Source organism: Trachemys scripta, chromosome 7 (assembly GCF_013100865.1).
Source record: "Trachemys scripta elegans isolate TJP31775 chromosome 7, CAS_Tse_1.0, whole genome shotgun sequence".
Taxonomy (NCBI): Eukaryota; Metazoa; Chordata; order Testudines; family Emydidae; genus Trachemys; species Trachemys scripta.
In genome coordinates, this window is record NC_048304.1 from 78514386 (window position 1) to 78522445 (window position 8060).

Sequence of the window (8060 nt, forward strand, 5' to 3'; positions counted from 1 at the left end):
AACTAGGCCCAAAGAGTGTTTGCCTGAAGTGTAATTTATGACTAAGAAGAATGGCAAGGCTATGATAAGTAACAATCATTGATTACATCATGTCTTTTAGACTGTGAGCTTTTGGAGCAGGAATGCTGTTTGTTAGATGTTTGTACAGCGCCTAGTACAATGGGACCCTGACCTCGCTAATGCTTCTAGATGCTATCACAATATAAATGTCAAGAAATGATAAGTGTAGGGAGGTGGAGGCACTAAGAAACTCTTTTATCCTACATTAGACTTACGAGATCAGGGTTAAAAGTCCCAGTTAGTGTCTGAAGTGTGATTTTATTTTCATTTATATAAAAGGATTTTTAAACCCTCAAAAACACTGCATTTTTTAAATAGGTCACAGCACACTGGGTGTTGGCAAGAGCTGCATTTATCACAGGAGAAAGACACACTCAAATAATATAAAACAAATAAAAAAATCAAAGTTAGAGAAACACGTGTTTTTAACTCAGCGTTGATGACTGTCATATTTTTGTGTCAGGAAAATGGGCCTTCATGAAGCTGGTATGATCCAGAGACTCTAGGTAACAAACCCTGCAGTTCAGCAAAACTTCACTATTTCACACCATATAGGCCGGTGCAAAGAGTTTTTGATGTTTTAGTTCATGCAGGTTCAGGGCCCCCTGAATTGTGATTTAATTTTTTAGGGTTCATTTATATTTAAAACAAAAAACAAAAAAAAACAGAATTTCATCTAAAACCATAAATCCAGCCCAGGATTCCTCAAAACAAAGTTAAGCCTTGGTCAAATGTTTCTCAAGTCAGCAAACCTTTTGACAAACCCAGAGAATGTTTCCAGTTTAAAAATAAGACCCTAAATCAAGTGAGTTTTACATGGGTTGGGATTTTGCTACTGAGGTTGTCTCTAGTTCTAGCCTAAATCCCCTCTACACAACCTGATTGTGCTTTCACTGGTCATATTTTCTACTGACATTCTAATTCTTCACTGATAACATAGCAAACACATAAAGACAATAAATACAGATTTTTACCTGTATTTATAGAGCACCAAGTAAAAACAATTTTATGGTTTATTCAAGTTCTGCTTATGTATCAATGTGTACAGAGCCCATTATTTTAAAGCATTAAAACAATGTAAACATCCATATTATATACTTTTATAATGCAGAAAGTTAATCCAGAATAAAAAAAAGTATTATGACATATATTTTTGTACATTACCAGACAAATGGTGATATGGGTTTTTTGCTGATAGTTAACACCTCACCACACCTAACATGCTATCAGAATTTCACTTGCCCAAGGAAATTGGTAGTATCAGGACATATTCTGATGTTGCCTTAATTTAAAACTGCTGCTAGGACCTGCAAAATGTAGCAGCTTTAAAGCAAATGGTTGAATTAAGATTATACCAAACTCTTAAAGGGCCTGCCTTGTCTGACTGTTGTATATCAAGTAACAAAATAAAATATGATCCTGGTGTAAGAGTATCTGAAAATATATACATCCTTGTTTATGCAATCCTGCAACAGCAAAGTTAAGGACAGTCTAAGCTTTTTCTTAAGTGCCCTTATTTAAAGCTTTAGCTCAGCTAAGTGGAGACACCTGGTGTTTGTTGTTGCAATTTCACTAATACATCAAAGGTCAGAAAGCAGAAGTGTAATGCTGTCAACTGGGCAACCATGGAAAGAGCACCTCCCAATGTATCTGGGAAAATAATCTACCTACATGGATCTTCCACAACCCTAATGTTTGTTCTTGCATTCTATGTGTCATTAAAAAGGCAATATGAATAGATAAGTGCTTTGACACCCACCGATACTGCATGTATTTAATGGGGGAAATGCCTCCTTCTGTCAGGTATTAAGTCAAAGTGCTAACTTTTGTGTAATAACTGTTTTGTAATATTTAATAAGTAGCTTGTGTAACACAGTTCAAGGGGGGGGGGTGGAGTTTATACAAAGCCAAAGGAATATTAAAGTTTCACTACAGAAGAAATACTACGGCTGCCAAGGCCTGATTAGTCATAAAATCCACAGCATTATCATCATCCATCACTGCTTGCTTTTAATGACTAAACTAAAAAGAGAGACATCAAAGTTTTAAAGAAGTAAGTTTCTATAAATGCTGGACAAATACTAGATTCCAAAATATTTTGATAAAACCCTAACCCAAAAAATAGAAAAATCATTTGAATGAATCACAAAACATATGTTGTTATGTTTTGCTCTAAAAGCCATGAAGTTTATGCAGAGCTCTATTATGGTAACTGCTTGGCTTTTCATGCATTCCTAAATTACCATGTAATCTAAAACCTTGCTTTCAGCTGCTCTATATTGGAAAGTCCCTTGCAATAATCAGGATGATTACAGGCTAGGAGGAGAACAAAACTTGTTTGTATTATTGCAAAATAAAATTGTAATTTATCAGACATCCTATCTTTTCAAGGGGAAATAATCAAAATCAATTTTTCCTCCTTCCTGGAAATATTTTAAACAAAGGTTTAATTTTGGCCACTCTACAACTTTAAAATACATGGATACTTGGTGTAAAAAATACATTTCTTTCCTGTAGGGACTTGACTGCAATTGGTGTGCCAAAACTATCTCAAAGAGATTTCATTGTCTTATCTACTTACATCATCTTAATGCGATTTTATTTTACTTTGTCAAAGTCTTATTAATGTAAATGTGTTCTTGATAGCAAACAGAGTTCTTTTTTATGCAAAACAGGATTCAGCTGACTCTAATAAAGCAGCTTGCAATCCATTAGACTATAACAGTAATGTACTTATTTTGTTTCCAAATCAAGACTGTGTCAGAAAGCTATATAAGGAGATTTGTCTTGTTTTTCCACAATAATTTCTTGGGTGGGGTTACATTATGATCTTTAAATGAATAGTATCGCTTAGAACAAACACTTCATATATCTTTTATCTTCCCCTGCATACAGTTCTGAGTTTTCTTTGAAAATGCAAAACTACTTTTCTAGATAAGTCATCAAAATGTTTCCAAAGTATTTTAACTGCCAGATTAACTATATCTTGAACACAAAGATAGATTGCTTACATTCTTTATGCAGAAATCCTGCCAATGTGTGGCAACTAGCAACAAATTAATTTCTTTTGCAACAATGCAAAAACGTTTTGCTAGGCAAAACTCAAAAAGGTAAATAGATACTTAAAAAGAAAATAAGGTTACTCATTCTGAAAGGATAGTCTGTAAACGAAGAACAGAGGATTAAAACGTACTCTTTCTCTCTTTTTTACATCTCTGTTATAGCTTCTGTTAATGTATTCAGTTAATTAAGGATTGCAGCGACCTTGTGGCAATTTGTGAAATCTAGGAATTTTTTAAATTCTGCCTCCCCCACAGAGTCTAACATAATCTGTTTCACGTCAAAGTCTGTTTATGTCAGCAATGTTCATAGTACGTAACTCTAAAATGTTTTAGTAAATTTATCAGCTGGAAAATATTGCAAACATTTCATTTCCTTTGATACAGACACAAAAAACCCTCTTCCTTCATTGCAAATTCTTGCTCATATGAATCACTCTGAGTAATATTTGCTTTAACTTTCGTGTGGTTCTACAAACAGCCTTTATATGGCCAAACTTCAAAGCTGGTAGAAATAAAGTTTAGAAATGTGATAGGAGTAATCTATTATTAGGCATGAAACATTAAACCACTTTTAGTTATAAACCTTAAAATCTGAATAATTTGGGTTTTTAACTTGCTGTATATTTATTGTGTTTTCACGTACTTAGGCGTATATCATGGAGGGCTGTTTTGAACAGAAATATTTTCCATAGGAGTATGAACCACAATTGGATTTAATTTCTCCTAATATTTAATTTAGAAAAACTGTACTACTATAACAGGGTTCTCATATGTCAAAGCAGAAATTCTTTGCTTGGTGTTTCTTGCAGTGTAAAATTAATCTGTTACCAGCATGCTGACCTGAAAGTCAGAATTCAGAAAAATAGGCATGGGGTAAAGGAAGGGGATTGGGGAGGGAGAGATAAGATCTTGTTCTTTGAATAGCGGGGGAATAGGGGGGAGGAGGGAGGGAAAGAGGAATGTCACAACCCACCACTGACATCAAATAATAGAAAATAAACCGAATGTGTATTTGAGTGAGGAGTTCTGAAAAAAATGTATTAGCTTCATCCATAGCTGCATACATGGCAGGAATGTTAATTGTTAAAATCTGCACTGTAGTATTTCTTGTAAGCAAGAGAGTTGTATTTAATGTGAGTTCATGTTTGTCTCTTCTCCACCCCACTTCCCCACCCCCGGTATATTTACAGTGAAAAGAATGTACTAATGTTCAGAAATGAGTCAGATGGCAGAAGGAGATCTTTATAAAATTAGGGAACTTTGAACTGATATGCGCATGTAGGAACAAAACAGCATTGGTAACATTTTGTTCTTGATTAAGTTTGTGCACTAATACAGTAGATTAAAAATAAATCCAACAGTTGAAAACACATTACAGTTCAAACAGAGCAGGTCAGCCAGAAATAAACTATCATTCAAACCCAAAATTTAAAATTCTTGTGAGTCTTAGAAAAACAGGGATACAGCCTGGAAGCAAAGTTGAACAACAGTCGGGCCAGATCTTGCTCCCCCTGAAGCCATCAGGAATTTTGCCATTGATTTCAAAAGGAGCAGGAACAGGCCATTGTCCCCTAATTTTTTGTTTGTTTATTTTGTTGCTTAAAGCCTAGAAATGTCATAATGTTTTCTTAGGTCATATTGTGGTTAGCACAGGTTTCGTTTTGTTATGTTTTCTCAGGTTACAGATGCACAGGTTTCACTAAAGTGCTAGTGAGAGGTGTCATGGAAATACAGTTGTATGCTTTTGCATGTGCTGATGCAATATTTAGGGTCCAACTCTCCAAACCTTCCAACTGGGGCACTGCTGTAGAGGTCAGTGCTGATAGGGATACTATCACAGGGTGGCACTAGCCCTTTAAGAACAAAGAGGCTAGTGTACCCGTGACTGGTCAGCTGACCCCCAGGTGGGCTTAAAAAAGAGCACCTGGGACCAAAAGGGGGTGAGACCTAGTGAGTTAAGGTTATAGCACTGGCTGAGGTAGTCAGAACAAGAGCAGGTAAGCGCTGTTAGAGACCAGGGGAACTGTGGAAGATCCTGAAAGGAAGCTGTAGGTAGCTCGGGGGGAGAGGCAAGCAAGCAAGCGGGGTTTTGCTGGCTGACTTCCCAAAGCCACAGGGCCAGGGCTGAAGAAGGCAGAAAGCAGCAGAGGGCAGTGTGTGGTGATGTTTAAGCTGGAGAGCTGCAGCCAAGGACCAGAGAGAGTTGCACTGGAGGAGCTTACCTGATAACTCCATGCCAGAGAGCTGGCTGTAGGAGAATAGTGAGAGAACTCTTGGGTGTGAAGGAGGCTCTCCCAGCAGGGAGGCTATGGGGGTTTTCACTAGGAAGAGTGGGATTCCACTCTAGTTAGAGGGGCTGTGGTGGCTCTCTTGGCAGAGGGACAAGAGAGGACTGACAAGGCAGAAGACACCAGAGTATGCTATGGAAGGGCTCCCAGCAGAAAGGCTGCTGAGGGGTGCCTGCTGGGAAGAGCAAGGTTTTAAGAACTATATCCACTAGGTGTAGGAAATGGACTATGTTTAAGACTTCTTGTGTTGAGGATTATTTAGTCTGCATTTTGATAATAAACTAGCTCCAAGGAGGGGCATTATTAAGGCAAGTGAGCTGTTGTGGAGTTACTGGGCACTCTGAAAGGGGAAACTGAGGCAGGTGCACTGATTCTCCTGCAGCCTGCTGCAGGAGGGGTTGCCTTATGATTGAGATCTTTTGGGAGTGAACCCTCAGCTACAAAGGATGTAGCCTAAAGTCCCTGATCACCTGAGAGAAACTAAATGTTTGCAATGTAAAAACATGTGACGGGGATGATATTCCTATTAGAAAGGAGTCTCTTGGTCCAGTGGTCTCCTTTTATATAGGTAAGACTTGGATGATATTCAGCAGCTTTGCTTCCCGGGGTCCCTGAGGGGATTCATGTCCCCCAATTTGGCTTTGAATTTTAGGTTTTGAATTCAAAACTGAGTCAAAATAGACAAATTTCCCCTGATTTCACAGTGAAACCTTAGGACAACATCTATCTCCTAGTTGACATCTTGTAAAATTTATGGTTGTCTAAGTCCAGGGATGAAACTGGGCCCATATCTGTAGGAAATATCCATGAAACTTAACACTGTCCAGGTTTGTTAGAAAGTTTGCTAAGTGCATAACAAAAGCTGAAACCAAGCAACTTTCCTATTGTTTCAGATTCTATTAGGACCATTTCACTCAACTGTAGTTTACAAACTATCAAAAATCAGTACAGAGGTGAGTGGAAATATCTCTTCAGCTATTTACATTTATGTCTGTGAAACAATTCAAGCCACACCCACATACTTTATTGGCTTTAAAAAGCACCAACTATTTCCTCCCCCTCCCCACCACCAGACCCAATATTTCTGGTTTGATAGGTTACCCGTTTCAAATGCTGTCACATCAGAGCTTGTGGTATTGTGTAGGTTTGCACATTCACAGGAAGCATACGTGCACAAAGCTATGACAGTCGCAGCCTAAGGAGTAATAGCTCTAGCAAGTAACTGGAAGGGCTGTTAATATTGTGGGTGGAGGTGAAACATAATTGAAACCATTTATTTTGGGGCATTGGGGACTGAACAACGTGTCATGACCTTATAGACTTTTAATTTGTGCTACAAATCTAGATAGTTGAAGAAAGGGTAAACATCAAGCACTGCTCACAGTGGTCCATTCAACATTAACTTATTCTAGATTTAAAGGCCTGTCTTATGGTCTTAAAAACAGAAGAGGACAAAGATGCCAAACTAGTAGGTGAAGCTAGACTGCTTGGGAAGAAGACTTTAGGGTGTTGCCATCTAGCTTTGACATTTTAAAAGGACCTTTTGAAAATCCCAGCCTCTCAGTCTATTTGAGTCATTTATAACAGTCACTTTAACCAAATTGTTGGCTTGCATTGAATTTTCCCCATCTAGCAGTGTCCTCTCAGAGCCGGAATCCCCCATTCAGGGGCCAGATTCTGGCAGTTGAGCAGTCAGCTGTGCCATGAATAGGCCTATTGACTTCTATGGATTCGTGGTGAGCATGGCAGTGCTCACAGTGCAAGAGTAGCTGAATCTGACCTTTTTATTCTCCCTTTCTTCAAAGGGCCCCAAGTCCCAGTAAACTTCCATTCACTATATAACCCCATTTAAACAAATAGCTGAGATGTTCTCAGAGTTGGAACATAGGCTGGGATTTCCAAGGGAGCCTAAGGGAATTAGGTGCCTGGCTCCCATTGAGTTCCCCCATTAAGACTCCCATAGGGACCCTAGCAATCCCACCATAGTCATCAAAGCACTGAGCCCCTCAGGATTGGAAGGGTGTTTGGAGCCCGTTGTGTAGGGCAGATCATGCTCCTTCTATTGTCTGCTTGGTATCTCAGGGGATTCAGGAAGGGCTCTTTTTATTAGCAAAAAGATGGGGAAGGGACAGAGAATGAAGGATAGAGAAAATAAGTAAAAAAATAGAGCTGGTGGGAGGGAAAGAGACCAAAAAGAAGAAATCCCTCTATCGCCATTCTTTTCTCCATTCGCTAATCCTTCTGATCCCTCATCTTTGCCCTCCCATTTCCTCCAATCGCCTGTCCTAAGTTCACTGCCATCTTTAAGAGTTAAATAGGCAGTTGCCACTGTTACCTGTAGCCCACTGGTCAGACACCAGAATATGATGCTTTCCGTTTGTGAATCATAGAAGATTGAGGTTGGAAGAGACCTCAGGAGGTCATCTAGTCCAACCCCCTGCTCAAAGCAGGACCAACTCTAACTAAATCATCCCAGCCAGGGCTTTGTCAAGCCTGACCTTAAAAACCTCTAAGGATAGATATTCCACCACCTCCCTAAGTAGGGTGACCAGATCACCAAAGACAAATATCGGGACGTGGGGGGGGGGGTTGTGACGTGGGTGGGGCGTGGCGGGGGGCGGGGCCAAAAAAAACAAAAAAAAAAAACCCT